General features: G+C 42.8%; 1 protein-coding gene across 4 annotated transcripts in view; it reads right to left on the bottom strand.

The window, feature by feature from the left end:
• LOC128656607 (zinc finger protein OZF) overlaps nt 1-17,145 on the bottom strand; it is a 254,192-nt gene that overhangs the window by 125,745 nt on the left and 111,302 nt on the right. The window lies entirely within an intron of this gene.

The following is a 17,145-nucleotide window of genomic DNA, read 5'->3' as shown; positions in this document are numbered from 1 at the left end:
TAGGAGAGCAGGGGTAATGTTACTGAGAGCACAAAGAGGGTAATACACACATCCCATTCAGTGCTGATACAGTCACTTGTGTGTGTGTATTACTGAGAGAGCCAGGAGAGCAGGGGTAATGTTACTGAGAGCACAAAGAGGGTAATACACACATCCCATTCAGTACTGATACAGTCACGTGTGTGTGTGTTACTGATAGAGCCAGGAGAGCAAGGGTAACATTACTGACAGCACACAGAGGGTAATACACATATCCCATTCAGTGCTGATACAGTCACGTGTGTGTGTGTGTTACTGATAGAGCCTGGACAGCAGGGGTAATGTTACTGAGAGCACACAGAGGGTAATACACATATCCTATTCAGTGCTGATACAGTCACTTGTGTGTGTGTTACTGATAGAGCCTGGACAGCAGGGGTAATGTTACTGAGAGCACACAGAGGGTAATACACATATCCTATTCAGTGCTGATACAGTAACTTGTGTGTGTGTTACTGATAGAGCTAGGAGAGCAGGGGTAATGTTACTGAGAGCACAAAGAGGGTAATACACACATCCCATTCAGTGCTGATACAGTCACTTGTGTGTGTGTGTTACTGATAGAGCCAGGAGAGCAGGGGTAATGTTACTGACAGCACACAGAGGGTAATACACATATCCTATTCAGTCCTGATACAGTCACTTGTGTGTGTGTGTGTGTGTTACTGATAGAGCCAGGAGAGCAGGGGTAATGTTACTGACAGCACACAGAGGGTAATACACATATCCTATTCAGTGCTAATACAATCACTTGTGTGTGTTACTGATAGAACCAGGAGAGCAGGGGTAATGTTACTGACAGCACACAGAGAGTAATACTCATATCCTATTTAGTGCTGATAGTCACTTGTGTGTGTGTTACTGATAGAGCCAGGAGAGCAGGGGTAATGTTACTGACAGCACACAGAGGGTAATACACATATCCTATTCAGTGCTGATATAGTAACTTGTGTGTGTGTGTTACTGATAGAGCCAGGACAGCAGGGGTAATGTTACTGACAGCACAAAGAGGGTAATACACATATCCTATTAAGTGCTAATACAGTCACTTGTGTGTGTTACTGATAGAGCCAGGAGAGCAGGGGTAATGTTACTGACAGCATACAGAGGGTAATACACATATCCCATTCAGTGCTGATATAGTCACTTGTGTGTGTGTGTGTGTGTGTGTTACTGATAGAGCCAGGACAGCAGGGGTAATGTTACTGACAGCACACAGAGGGTAATGCACATATCCTATTCAGTCCTGACACCGCCACTTGTGTGTGTGTTACTGATAGAGCCAGGAGAGCAGGGGTAATGTTAATGGCAGCACACAGAGGGTATTACACATATCCTATTCAGTGCTGATACAGTCACTTGTGTGTGTGTGTTACTGATAGAGCCAGGAGAGCAGGGGTAATGTTACTGACAGCACACAGAGGGTAATACACATATCCTATTCAGTGCTTATACAGTCACTTGTGTGTGTATTACTGATAGAGCCAGGAGAGCAAGGGTAATGCTACTGACAGCACACAGAGGGTAATACACATATCCTATTCAGTGTTATACAGTCACTTGTGTGTGTATTACTGATAGAGCCAGGAGAGCAAGGGTAATGTTACTAAGAGCACACAGAGGGTAATACACATATCCTATTCAGTACTGATATAGTCACTTGTGTGTGTTACTAATAGAGTCAGGAGAGCAGGGGTAATCTTACTGACACCACACAGAGGGTAATACACATATCCTATTCAGTGCTAACATAGTCACTTGTGTGTGTGTTACTGATAGAGCCAGGAGAGCAGGGGTAATGTTACTGACAGCACACAGAGGGTAATACACATATCCTATTCAGTGCTGATACAGTCACGTGTGTGTGTGTGTTACTGATAGAGCCAGGAGAGCAAGGGTAATGTTACTGACAGCACACAGAGGGTAATACACATATCCTATTCAGTGCTGATACAGTCACGTGTGTGTGTGTTACTGATAGAGCCAGGAGAGCAGGGGTAATGTTACTGACAGCACAGAGGGTAATACACATGTCCCATTCAGTGCTGACATAGTCACTTGTGTGTTACTGATAGAGCCAGGGGAGCAGGGGAAACGTTACTGACAGCACACAGAGGGTAATACACATATCCTATTCAGTACTGATACAGTCACGTGTGTGTGTGTTACTGATAGAGCCAGGAGAGCAGGGGTAACGTTACTGACAGTACACAGAGGGTAATACACATGTCCCATTCAGTGCTGACATAGTCACTTGTGTGTTACTGATAGAGCCAGGGGAGCAGGGGAAACGTTACTGACAGCACACAGAGGGTAATACACATATCCTATTCAGTACTAATACAGTCACTTGTGTGTGTGTTACTGATAGAGCCAGGAGAGCAGGGAAAATGTTACTGACAGCACACAGAGGGTAATACTCATATCCTATTCAGTTCTGACATAGTCACTTGTGTGTGAGTTACTGATAGAGCCAGGAGAGCAGTGGTAACGTTACTTACAGTACACAGAGGGTAATACACATATCCTATTCAGTGCTAATACAGTCACTTGTGTGTGTGTTACTGATAGAGCCAGGAGAGCAGGGGTAATACTACTGACAGCACACAGAGGGTAATACACATATCCTATTCAGTGCTAATACAGTCACTTGTGTGTGTGTTACTAATAGAGCCAGGAGAGCAGGGGTAATGTTACTGAGAGCACACAGAGGGTAATACACATATCCTATTCAGTGCTAATACAGTCACTTGTGTGTGCTACTGATAGAGCCAGGAGAGCAAGGGTAATGCTACTGACAGCACACAGAGGGTAATACACATATCCTATTCAGTCCTGATATAGTCACTTGTGTGTGTGTGTGTTACTGATAGAGCCAGGAGAGCAGGGGTAATGTTACTGACAGCACACAGAGGGTAATACACATATCCTATTCAGTGCTGATACAGTCACTTGTGTGTGTATTACTGATAGAGCCAGGAGAGCAGGGGTAATGTTACTGACAGCACACAGAGGGTAATACACATATCCCATTCAGTCACTTGTGTGTGTGTTACTGATAGAGCCAGGACAGCAGGGGTAATGTTACTGACAGCATACAGAGGGTAATACACATATCCTATTCAGTGTTGATACAGTCACTTGTGTGTGTGTGTTACTGATAGAGCCAGGAGAGCAGGGGTAATGTTACTGACAGCACACAGAGGGTAATACACATATCCTATTCAGTGCTGATACAGTCACTTGTGTGTGTGTTACTGATAGAGCCAGGAGAGCAAGGGTAACATTACTGACAGCACACAGAGGGTAATACACATATCCTATTCAGTGCTGATACACTCACTTGTGTGTGTATTACTGATAGAGCCAGGAGAGCAGGGGTAATGTTACTGACAGCACACAGAGGGTAATACACATATCCTATTCAGTGCTGATACACTCACTTGTGTGTGAGTTACTGATAGAGCCAGGACAGCAGGGGTAATGTTAATGACAGCACACAGAGGGTAATACACATATCCTATTCAGTGTTGATACAGTCACTTGTGTGTGTGTATTACTGATAGAGCCAGGAGAGCAGGGGTAATGTTACTGACAGCACACAGAGAGTAATACACATATCCTATTCAGTGTTGATACAGTCACTTGTGTGTGTGTTACTGATAGAGCCAGGAGAGCAAGGGTAATGCTACTGACAGCACACAGAGGGTAATACACATATCCTATTCAGTGTTGATACAGTCACTTGTGTGTGTGTTACTGATAGAGCCAGGAGAGCAAGGGTAATGCTACTGACAGCACACAGAGGGTAATACACATATCCTATTCAGTCCTGATACAGTCACTTGTGTGTGTGTTACTGACAGAGCCAGGAGAGGTGGTAACGTTACTGACAGCACACAGAGGGTAATACACATATCCTATTCAGTGTTGATACAGTCACTTGTGTGTGTGTTAATGATAGAGCCAGGAGAGCAGAGGTAATGTTACTGACAGCACACAGAGGGTAATACACATATCCTATTCAGTCCTGATACAGTCACTTGTGTGTGTGTGTTACTGATAGAGCCAGGAGAGCAGGGGTAACGTTACTGACAGCACACAGAGGGTAATACACATATCCTATTCAGTCCTGACATAGTCACTTGTGTGTGTGTTACTGATAGAGCCAGGAGAGCAGGGGTAACATTACTGACAGCACACAGAGGGTAATATACATATCCTATTCAGTGCTAATACAGTCACTTGTGTGTGTTACTGATAGAGCCAGGAGAGCAGGGGTAATGTTACTGACAGCACACAGAGGGTAATACACATATCCTATTCAGTCCTGACATAGTCACTTGTGTGTGTGTTACTGATAGAGCCAGGAGAGCAGGGGTAACGTTACTGACAGCATACAGAGGGTAATACACATATCCAATTCAGTGTTAATACAGTCACTTGCGTGTGTGTTACTGATAGAGCCAAGAGAGCAGGGGTAATGTTACTGACAGCACACAGGGTAATACACATATCCCATTCAGTGCTAACAGTCACTTGTGTGTGTGTTACTGATAGAGCCAGGAGAGCAGGGTGTTACAAACTGCTATTTGTGACTGGCCCTTTAAATGGAAGGTTGCCCTGCTTCCCTGGATTTTGGAGAAGCCTATTTGCCAGCCTTCTTCCTCATGACTATGGCCCCTGGAAGATTGTGCCCCTGAGAGTATATTAACTTTTATTGGGTGTGTATGGCCCTTTAAGAACCGTCTGGGGACATATTGTGACTTTGGTGAACAATGCCCTTTTAAGACTATGTCCCCAGACCTGTGAAATGACTTGTCCCTGGCTTTCTCCCACTTGGTTCAGTTTCATTGCGTGCCATTAAGAGTTAATTTTGTTCAATTCTAAATACAAGTTTGCTGGGATCAGCTCTAATTAAGTTTAGTGATAAAACATTCCCATTGTCTAATCAGACTGGTAGTGATAAGGTGGACTGCATTGTTTTATTGTGTGTAACTTGTTATCTGCTGAAGTAATGTTGTGGCCTGTCAAAGGGAGTGTCTCTCTATCTAATATCAAATGTGTGATGGGGGATTTTATGTCTCCCCCTGAGAGTGTCCTGTTTGCATGTAACCTCAATAAAAAGCAGGCTGTGTGCTCCAGCACATCAGACCTATTTTGACCCTCTAACGTGCAGCTTTGACTCATGTTTGTAGGATACAGCTTATATCACTACAGGGATTGCTATGCTCTATATACTCCCTTAGCTACTGAGCTCCTGTAAGAGCTCTTGTTCCTGGATTCACCTACTGGAGCCTGGTCGTAGGTCCAGGGCGCAGAGCAGACGGCGAGATACCAGCCCAGCAGCGGTGGTTCGTAGAGTCTGCGTTACTTATGGTGGCTACGCAGCAGTTATAGTGTCTACGGTGCTGCTGCTCCTTTGGTGAGCGCTAAAAGCATCCTTTTCTACGGTCCAACTTCCAGCCAGCCTGGAGGCAACCGTAACACAGGGGTAATGTTACTGATAGCACACAGAGGGTAATACTAATATCCTATTCAGTCACTTGTGTGTGTGTGTTACTGATAGAGCCAGGAGAGCAGGGGTAATGTTACTGACAGCACAAAGAGGGTAATACTAATATGCTATTCAGTCCTGATACAGTCACTTGTGTGTGTGTTACTAATAGAGCCAGGAGAGCAGGGGTAACGTTACTGACAGCATACAGAGGGTAATACTAATATCCTATTCAGTCACTTGTGTGTGTGTTACTGATAGAACCAGGAGAGCAGGGGTAATGTTACTGACAGCATACAGAGGGTAATACACATATCCTATTCAGTGCTGATACAGTCACTTGTATGTGTGTGTTACTGATAGAGCCAGGAGAGCAGGGGTCATGTTACTGACAGCACACAGAGGGTAATACACATATCCCATTCAGTGCTGATACAGTCACGTGTGTGTGTTATTGACAGAGCCAGGAGAGGGGGTAATGTTACTGACAGCATACAGAGAGTAATACTCATATACCATTCAGTCACTTGTGTGTGTGTTACTGATAGAGCCAGGAGAGCAGGGGTAATGTTACTGACAGCACATAGAGGGTAATACACATATCCTATTCAGTGCTGATACAGTCACTTGTGTGTTTGTTACTGATAGAGCCAGGAGAGCAGGGGTAACGTTAATGACAGCACACAGAGGGTAATACACATATCCCATTCAGTCCTGATAAGTGACTTGTGTGTGTGTGTTACTGATAGAGCCAGGAGAGCAGGGGTAAGGTTACTGACAGCACACAGAGGGTAATACACATATCCTATTCAGTGCTGATATAGTAACTTGTGTGTGTGTGTTACTGATAGAGCCAGGAGATCAGGAGTAATGTTACTGACAGCACACAGAGGGTAATACTCATATCCTATTCAGTGCTGATACAGTCACTTGTGTGTGTGTGTTACTGATAGAGCCAGGAGAGCAGGGGTAATGTTACTGACAGCACACAGAGGGTAATACACATATCCTATTCAGTGCTGATACAGTCACTTGTGTGTGTGTGTTACTGATAGAGCCAGGAGAGCAGGGGTAATGTTACTGACAGCACACAGAGGGTAATACACATATCCTATTCAGTGCTAATACAGTCACTTGTGTGTGTGTTACTGATAGAGCCAGGACAGCAGGGGTAATGTTACTGACAGCACACAGAGGGTAATACACATATCCTATTCAGTGCTGATACAGTCACTTGTGTGTGTGTGTTACTGATAGAGCCAGGAGAGCAGGGGTAATGTTACTGACAGCACACAGAGGGTAATACACATATCCTATTCAGTGCTGATACAGTCACTTGTGTGTGTGTGTTACTGATAGAGCCAGGAGAGCAGGGGTAATGTTACTGACAGCACACAGAGGGTAATACACATATCCTATTCAGTGCTGATACAGTCACTTGTGTGTGTGTGTTACTGATAGAGCCAGGAGAGCAGGGGTAATGTTACTGACAGCACACAGAGGGTAATACACATATCCAATTCAAAGAGAAAGAGAGAGGCGCCTCATGGGACAGTATCGTAACAACCAGAGAAGGCAAACAATGACGCAGCCCGTGATGGGGTATACTCACAAGGATAGCGGCATATGAGAATGCCTAGTAGAGCGGGACGGGACTTTAGGTCGCCCGACAGACATACACAGCAGTGCGGATACACATATCCTATTCAGTCCTGATACAGTCACTTGTGTGTGTGTTACTAATAGAGCCAGGAGAGCAGGGGTAACATTACTGACGGCACACAGAGGGTAATACACATATCCTATTCAGTCCTGATACAGTCACTTGTGTGTGTGTTACTGATAGAGCCAGTGGAGCAGAGGTAACGTCACTGACAGCACAAAGAGGGTAATACACATATCCTATTCAGTGCTAATACAGTCACTTGTGTGTGTGTGTTACTGATAGAGCCAGGACAGCAGGGGTAACGCTACTGACAGCACACAGAGGGTAATACACATATCCCATTCAGTGCTGATACAGTCACTTGTGTGTGTGTGTGTTACTAATAGAGCCAGGAGAGCAGGGGTAACGTCACTGACCGCACACAGAGGGTAATACACATATCCTATTCAGTCCTGATACAGTCACTTGTGTGTGTGTTACTGATAGAGCCAGTGGAGCAGAGGTAACGTCACTGACAGCACAAAGAGGGTAATACACATATCCTATTCAGTGCTAATACAGTCACTTGTGTGTGTGTGTTACTGATAGAGCCAGGACAGCAGGGGTAACGCTACTGACAGCACACAGAGGGTAATACACATATCCCATTCAGTACTGATACAGTCACGTGTGTGTGTGTGTTACTGATAGAGCCAGGAGAGCAAGGGTAACATTACTGACAGCACACAGAGGGTAATACACATATCCCATTCAGTGCTGATACAGTCACGTGTGTGTGTGTGTTACTGATAGAGCCTGGACAGCAGGGGTAATGTTACTGAGAGCACACAGAGGGTAATACACATATCCTATTCAGTGCTGATACAGTCACTTGTGTGTGTGTTACTGATAGAGCCTGGACAGCAGGGGTAATGTTACTGAGAGCACACAGAGGGTAATACACATATCCTATTCAGTGCTGATACAGTAACTTGTGTGTGTGTTACTGATAGAGCTAGGAGAGCAGGGGTAATGTTACTGAGAGCACAAAGAGGGTAATACACACATCCCATTCAGTGCTGATACAGTCACTTGTGTGTGTGTGTTACTGATAGAGCCAGGAGAGCAGGGGTAATGTTACTGACAGCACACAGAGGGTAATACACATATCCTATTCAGTCCTGATACAGTCACTTGTGTGTGTGTGTGTGTTACTGATAGAGCCAGGAGAGCAGGGGTAATGTTACTGACAGCACACAGAGGGTAATACACATATCCTATTCAGTCCTGATACAGTCACTTGTGTGTGTGTGTGTTACTGATAGAGCCAGGAGAGCAGGGGTAATGTTACTGACAGCACACAGAGGGTAATACACATATCATATTCAGTCCTGATATAGTCACTTGTGTGTGTGTTACTGATAGAGCCAGGACAGCAGGGGTAATGTTACTGATAGCACAGAGAGGGTAATACACATATCCTATTCAGTGCTGATACAGTCACGTGTGTGTGTTACTGATAGAGCCAGGAGAGCAGGGGCAATGTTACTGACAGCACACAGAGGGTAATATACATATCCTATTCAGTGCTGATTCAGTCACTTGTGTGTGTGTTACTGATAGAGCCAGGAGAGCAGGGGTAATGTTACTGATAGTACACAGAGGGTAATATACATATCCCATTCAGTGCTGATACAGTCACTTGTGTGTGTGTGTTACTGATAGAGCCAGGAGAGCAAGGGTAATGTTACTGAGAGCATACAGAGGGTAATACACATATCCTATTCAGTGCTAATACAATCACTTGTGTGTGTGTTACTGATAGAACCAGGAGAGCAGGGGTAATGTTACTGACAGCACACAGAGAGTAATACTCATATCCTATTTAGTGCTGATAGTCACTTGTGTGTGTGTTACTGATAGAGCCAGGAGAGCAGGGGTAATGTTACTGACAGCACACAGAGGGTAATACACATATCCTATTCAGTGCTGATATAGTAACTTGTGTGTGTGTGTTACTGATAGAGCCAGGACAGCAGGGGTAATGTTACTGACAGCACAAAGAGGGTAATACACATATCCTATTAAGTGCTAATACAGTCACTTGTGTGTGTTACTGATAGAGCCAGGAGAGCAGGGGTAATGTTACTGACAGCATACAGAGGGTAATACACATATCCCATTCAGTGCTGATATAGTCACTTGTGTGTGTATTACTGATAGAGCCAGGAGAGCAAGGGTAATGCTACTGACAGCACACAGAGGGTAATACACATATCCTATTCAGTGCTTATACAGTCACTTGTGTGTGTATTACTGATAGAGCCAGGAGAGCAAGGGTAATGCTACTGACAGCACACAGAGGGTAATACACATATCCTATTCAGTGCTGATACAGTCACTTGTGTGTGTATTACTGATAGAGCCAGGAGAGCAAGGGTAATGCTACTGACAGCACACAGAGGGTAATACACATATCCTATTCAGTGCTTATACAGTCACTTGTGTGTGTATTACTGATAGAGCCAGGAGAGCAGGGGTAATGTTACTGACAGCACACAGAGGGTAATGCACATATCCTATTCAGTGCTGATACAGTCACTTGTGTGTGTATTACTGATAGAGCCAGGAGAGCAGGGGTAACGTTACAGACAGCATACAGAGGGTAATACACATATCCTATTCAGTGCTGATACAGTCACTTGTGTGTGTGTTACTGATAGAGCCAGGACAGCAGGGGTAATGTTACTGACAGTGAATATGTGTATGTATATCTCAGCGCCAACTAAACCTTCTATGCCTGGAGTGGTGGTACCTAGCTGCCACCTGGGGTGAATCTAATATGAATAATATATCCAGGCGCCAACAATGGAGGCTAAGGTTAAAATTTCAATGTTTATTCAAGACAATTATTCTGTATAGTAAGTGCTGGTAAGATTGTTAAAAATGATTAAAATGTATTAAAACACTTTACATGATAAAAAGAAACGCAAGGATCCTCGCTAAAATATAGTTAAAAACAATAATCTATAATTTTACACTTTATACGGGTATTTAAACAATTTGCAACAATTATCAACAATTTTAAAACAATATTGTGCGTGATAGTGTGTGTGAGAGCTTGCGCTCCACACTATGGACTATGTTCAAGTGGTGATAGGTGTGCTTAAATAAGCAAAGATTGTCAGTCCTGTGAAAAAATAATAAATGTCAATCCTGTGAACAAAATTAAATCCTGTGAGAAAAAATTAAATCCTTTGAGAAAAGAACAAAAAAAAAAAAAAAAAGGTTAAATCCTGTGAGAAAAAAACTTGTGGGAAAATAATAATGCAATGAGAGTCAATCCTGTTGAAGTAAAAAATCCACTCCTGTGCACAAAAACAAAATTACTTCTGTGTAAAAGATATCCAAAACAGCGTGATAAGTGTTTGCAGAAGAAAAAATGCTCTTTGGAGACTGAGCTATAAGCAAAAATAAAGACTGAGCTATAAGCAAAAATAACGACAGTGCTCTTTGGAGACTAAGCTCCTAACAAAAATAGAGACAATGCACTAATGATAACAGACATGCTGCCAAACGATGAAAAATCTGTGGAGAAAAAATAATAACAATGTGTAGAAAATTCTTCAAATGTACCCTCCTAGTGGAATAGAGCTTACCAGGTCTACGCGTTTCGGCCTCGCCTAGGCCTTTATCAAGACTGATGGTAAGCTATTAGTTTGGGCCTTATATAGGGGAATCCAATTTGTAACCGGAAGTGTCATTTGTAAATGACTTCCGGTTTAACGTTGCTATACTTTTCTAAATAAATATGGGTAATTGCTGTGAGTCTGTTTTTTTAAAAACATGTTGGTGTATGATAATATAAAATATCATAAGGGGTCATTTGAAAATCACTGTTAGAGTTTATTTAATATATCCTTTGCCTCCGATTACGTCACTTCCGGTGGGGAATGGGTGACTAATTTGTTACTGATTTAAACCTATAATGATCGGTTGCTTGCTTATACCTTTGCCAACTTAGTTTAGTAGTAACCGGAACTAAAATTAATCAACCTAAAAATGATTAAAACAAATAAGTATAGATTTACAACTACTAAACTAAGTTGGCAAAGGTATAAGCAAGCAACCGATCATTATAGGTTTAAATCAGTAACAAATTAGTCACCCATTCCCCACCGGAAGTGACGTAATCGTAAAAACGGAGGCAAAGGATATATTAAATAAACTCTAACAGTGATTTTCAAATGACCCCTTATGATATTTTATATTATCATACAGTATAGCAACGTTAAACCGGAAGTCATTTACAAATGACACTTCCGGTTACAAATTGGATTCCCCTATATAAGGCCCAAACTAATAGCTTACCATCAGTCTTGATAAAGGCCTAGGCAAGGCCGAAACGCGTAGACCTGGTAAGCTCTATTCCACTAGGAGGGTACATTTGAAGAATTTTCTACACATTGTTATTATTTTTTCTCCACAGGTTTTTCATCGTTTGGCAGCATGTCTGTTATCATTAGTGCATTGTCTCTATTTTTGTTAGGAGCTTAGTCTCCAAAGAGCACTGTCGTTATTTTTGCTTATAGCTCAGTCTTTATTTTTGCTTATAGCTCAGTCTCCAAAGAGCATTTTTTCTTCTGCAAACACTTATCACGCTGTTTTGGATATCTTTTACACAGAAGTAATTTTGTTTTTGTGCACAGGAGTGGATTTTTTACTTCAACAGGATTGACTCTCATTGCATTATTATTTTCCCACAAGTTTTTTTCTCACAGGATTTAACCTTTTTTTTTTTTTTTTTTTTTTTTTGTTCTTTTCTCAAAGGATTTAATTTTTTCTCACAGGATTTAATTTTGTTCACAGGATTGACATTTATTATTTTTTCACAGGACTGACAATCTTTGCTTATTTAAGCACACCTATCACCACTTGAACATAGTCCATAGTGTGGAGCGCAAGCTCTCACACACACTATCACGCACAATATTGTTTTAAAATTGTTGATAATTGTTGCAAATTGTTTAAATACCCGTATAAAGTGTAAAATTATAGATTATTGTTTTTAACTATATTTTAGCGAGGATCCTTGCGTTTCTTTTTATCATTTAAAGTGTTTTAATACATTTTAATCATTTTTAACAATCTTACCAGCACTTACTATACAGAATAATTGTCTTGAATAAACATTGAAATTTTAACCTTAGCCTCCATTGTTGGCGCCTGGATATATTATTCATAATGTTACTGACAGCACACAGAGGGTAATACACATATCCTATTCAGTCCTGACACCGCCACTTGTGTGTGTGTTACTGATAGAGCCAGGACAGCAGGGGTAATGTTAATGACAGCACACAGAGGGTATTACACATATCCTATTCAGTGCTGATACAGTCACTTGTGTGTGTATTACTGATAGAGCCAGGAGAGGGTGTAATGTTACTGACAGCACACAGAGGGTAATACACATATCCTATTCAGTGTTGATACAGTCACTTGTGTGTGTGTGTTACTGATAGAGCCAGGAGAGCAGGGGTAATGTTAATGGCAGCACACAGAGGGTATTACACATATCCTATTCAGTGCTGATACAGTCACTTGTGTGTGTGTGTTACTGATAGAGCCAGGAGAGCAGGGGTAATGTTACTGACAGCACACAGAGGGTAATACACATATCCTATTCAGTGCTTATACAGTCACTTGTGTGTGTATTACTGATAGAGCCAGGAGAGCAAGGGTAATGTTACTGACAGCACACAGAGGGTAATACTCATATCCTATTCAGTGCTGATACAGTCACTTGTGTGTGTTACTGATAGATCCAGGAGAGCAGGGGTAACGTTACTGACAGCACACAGAGGGTAATACACATATCCTATTCAGTGCTTATACAGTCACTTGTGTGTGTATTACTGATAGAGCCAGGAGAGCAAGGGTAATGCTACTGACAGCACACAGAGGGTAATACACATATCCTATTCAGTGCTTATACAGTCACTTGTGTGTGTATTACTGATAGAGCCAGGAGAGCAGAGGTAATGTTACTGACAGCACACAGAGGGTAATACACATATCCTATTCAGTCCTGACAGTCACTTGTGTGTGTGTTACTGATAGAGCCAGGAGAGCAGGGGTAATGTTACTTATAGTACACAGAGGGTAATACACATATCCTATTCAGTGTTGATACAGTCACTTGTGTGTGTTACTGATAGAGCCAGTAGAGCAAGGGTAATGCTACTGACAGCACACAGAGGGTAATACACATATCCTATTCAGTGCTTATACAGTCACTTGTGTGTGTATTACTGATAGAGCCAGGAGAGCAGAGGTAATGTTACTGACAGCACACAGAGGGTAATACACATATCCTATTCAGTGTTATACAGTCACTTGTGTGTGTATTACTGATAGAGCCAGGAGAGCAAGGGTAATGTTACTAAGAGCACACAGAGGGTAATACACATATCCTATTCAGTACTGATATAGTCACTTGTGTGTGTTACTAATAGAGTCAGGAGAGCAGGGGTAATCTTACTGACACCACACAGAGGGTAATACACATATCCTATTCAGTGCTAACATAGTCACTTGTGTGTGTGTTACTGATAGAGCCAGGAGAGCAGGGGTAATGTTACTGACAGCACACAGAGGGTAATACACATATCCTATTCAGTACTGATACAGTCACGTGTGTGTGTGTTACTGATAGAGCCAGGAGAGCAAGGGTAATGTTACTGACAGCACACAGAGGGTAATACACATATCCTATTCAGTACTGATACAGTCACGTGTGTGTGTGTTACTGATAGAGCCAGGAGAGCAGGGGTAATGTTACTGACAGCACAGAGGGTAATACACATGTCCCATTCAGTGCTGACATAGTCACTTGTGTGTTACTGATAGAGCCAGGGGAGCAGGGGAAACGTTACTGACAGCACACAGAGGGTAATACACATATCCTATTCAGTACTGATACAGTCACGTGTGTGTGTGTTACTGATAGAGCCAGGAGAGCAGGGGTAACGTTACTGACAGTACACAGAGGGTAATACACATGTCCCATTCAGTGCTGACATAGTCACTTGTGTGTTACTGATAGAGCCAGGGGAGCAGGGGAAACGTTACTGACAGCACACAGAGGGTAATACACATATCCTATTCAGTACTAATACAGTCACTTGTGTGTGTGTTACTGATAGAGCCAGGAGAGCAGGGAAAATGTTACTGACAGCACACAGAGGGTAATACTCATATCCTATTCAGTTCTGACATAGTCACTTGTGTGTGAGTTACTGATAGAGCCAGGAGAGCAGTGGTAACGTTACTTACAGTACACAGAGGGTAATACACATATCCTATTCAGTGCTAATACAGTCACTTGTGTGTGTGTTACTGATAGAGCCAGGAGAGCAAGGGTAATGCTACTGACAGCACACAGAGGGTAATACACATATCCTATTCAGTGCTGATAAAGTCACGTGTGTGTGTGTGTGTTACTGATAGAGCCAGGAGAGCAAGGGTAATGCTACTGACAGCACACAGAGGGTAATAAACATATCCCATTCAGTCATGACAAAGGGTAATAAACATATCCCATTCAGTCCTGACAAAGTCAATTGTGTGTGTGTTACTGATAGAGCCAGGAGAGCAGGGGTAATACTACTGACAGCACACAGAGGGTAATACACATATCCTATTCAGTGCTGATACAGTCACTTGTGTGTGTGTTACTGATAGAGCCTGGACAGCAGGGGTAATGTTACTGAGAGCACACAGAGGGTAATACACATATCCTATTCAGTGCTGATACAGTCACTTGTGTGTGTGTTACTGATAGAGCCTGGACAGCAGGGGTAATGTTACTGAGAGCACACAGAGGGTAATACACATATCCTATTCAGTGCTAATACAGTCACTTGTGTGTGTGTTACTGATAGAGCCAGGAGAGCAGGGGTAATACTACTGACAGCACACAGAGGGTAATACACATATCCTATTCAGTGCTAATACAGTCACTTGTGTGTGTGTTACTAATAGAGCCAGGAGAGCAGGGGTAATGTTACTGAGAGCACACAGAGGGTAATACACATATCCTATTCAGTGCTAATACAGTCACTTGTGTGTGCTACTGATAGAGCCAGGAGAGCAAGGGTAATGCTACTGACAGCACACAGAGGGTAATACACATATCCTATTCAGTCCTGATATAGTCACTTGTGTGTGTGTGTGTTACTGATAGAGCCAGGAGAGCAGGGGTAATGTTACTGACAGCACACAGAGGGTAATACACATATCCTATTCAGTGCTGATACAGTCACTTGTGTGTGTATTACTGATAGAGCCAGGAGAGCAGGGGTAATGTTACTGACAGCACACAGAGGGTAATACACATATCCCATTCAGTCACTTGTGTGTGTGTTACTGATAGAGCCAGGACAGCAGGGGTAATGTTACTGACAGCATACAGAGGGTAATACACATATCCTATTCAGTGTTGATACAGTCACTTGTGTGTGTGTGTGTGTTACTGATAGAGCCAGGAGAGCAGGGGTAATGTTACTGACAGCACACAGAGGGTAATACACATATCCTATTCAGTGCTGATACAGTCACTTGTGTGTGTGTTACTGATAGAGCCAGGAGAGCAAGGGTAACATTACTGACAGCACACAGAGGGTAATACACATATCCTATTCAGTGCTGATACAGTCACTTGTGTGTGTATTACTGATAGAGCCAGGAGAGCAGGGGTAATGTTACTGACAGCACACAGAGGGTAATACACATATCCTATTCAGTGTTGATACAGTCACTTGTGTGTGTGTATTACTGATAGAGCCAGGAGAGCAGGGGTAATGTTACTGACAGCACACAGAGAGTAATACACATATCCTATTCAGTGTTGATACAGTCACTTGTGTGTGTGTTACTGATAGAGCCAGGAGAGCAAGGGTAATGCTACTGACAGCACACAGAGGGTAATACACATATCCTATTCAGTGTTGATACAGTCACTTGTGTGTGTGTTACTGATAGAGCCAGGAGAGCAAGGGTAATGCTACTGACAGCACACAGAGGGTAATACACATATCCTATTCAGTCCTGATACAGTCACTTGTGTGTGTGTTACTGACAGAGCCAGGAGAGGGGGTAACGTTACTGACAGCACACAGAGGGTAATACACATATCCTATTCAGTGTTGATACAGTCACTTGTGTGTGTGTTACTGATAGAGCCAGGAGAGCAGAGGTAATGTTACTGACAGCACACAGAGGGTAATACACATATCCTATTCAGTCCTGATACAGTCACTTGTGTGTGTGTGTGTTACTGATAGAGCCACAAGAGCAGGGGTAACGTTACTGACAGCACACAGAGAGTAATACACATATCCCATTCAGTCCTGATACATTCACTTGTGTGTGTATTACTGATAGAGCCAGGAGAGGGGGTAACGTTACTGACAGCACACAGAGAGTAATACACACATCCCATTCAGTCCTGATACATTCACTTGTGTGTGTATTACTGATAGAGCCAGGAGAGGGGGTAACGTTACTGACAGCACACAGAGGGTAATACACATATCCTATTCAGTGTTGATACAGTCACTTGTGTGTGTGTTACTGATAGAGCCAGGAGAGCAGAGGTAATGTTACTGACAGCACACAGAGGGTAATACACATATCCTATTCAGTCCTGATACAGTCACTTGTGTGTGTGTGTGTTACTGATAGAGCCACAAGAGCAGGGGTAACGTTACTGACAGCACACAGAGAGTAATACACATATCCCATTCAGTCCTGATACATTCACTTGTGTGTGTGTTACTGACAGAGCCAGGAGAGGGGGTAACGTTACTGACAGCACACAGAGAGTAATACACACATCCCATTCAGTCCTGATACATTCACTTGTGTGTGTGTTACTAGAGCGAGGAGAGTAGGGGTAATG

This window comes from Bombina bombina, chromosome 1 (genome assembly GCF_027579735.1).
Source record: "Bombina bombina isolate aBomBom1 chromosome 1, aBomBom1.pri, whole genome shotgun sequence".
NCBI lineage: Eukaryota > Metazoa > Chordata > Amphibia > Anura > Bombinatoridae > Bombina > Bombina bombina.
This window is presented reverse-complemented; position numbering and strand designations above follow the sequence as displayed.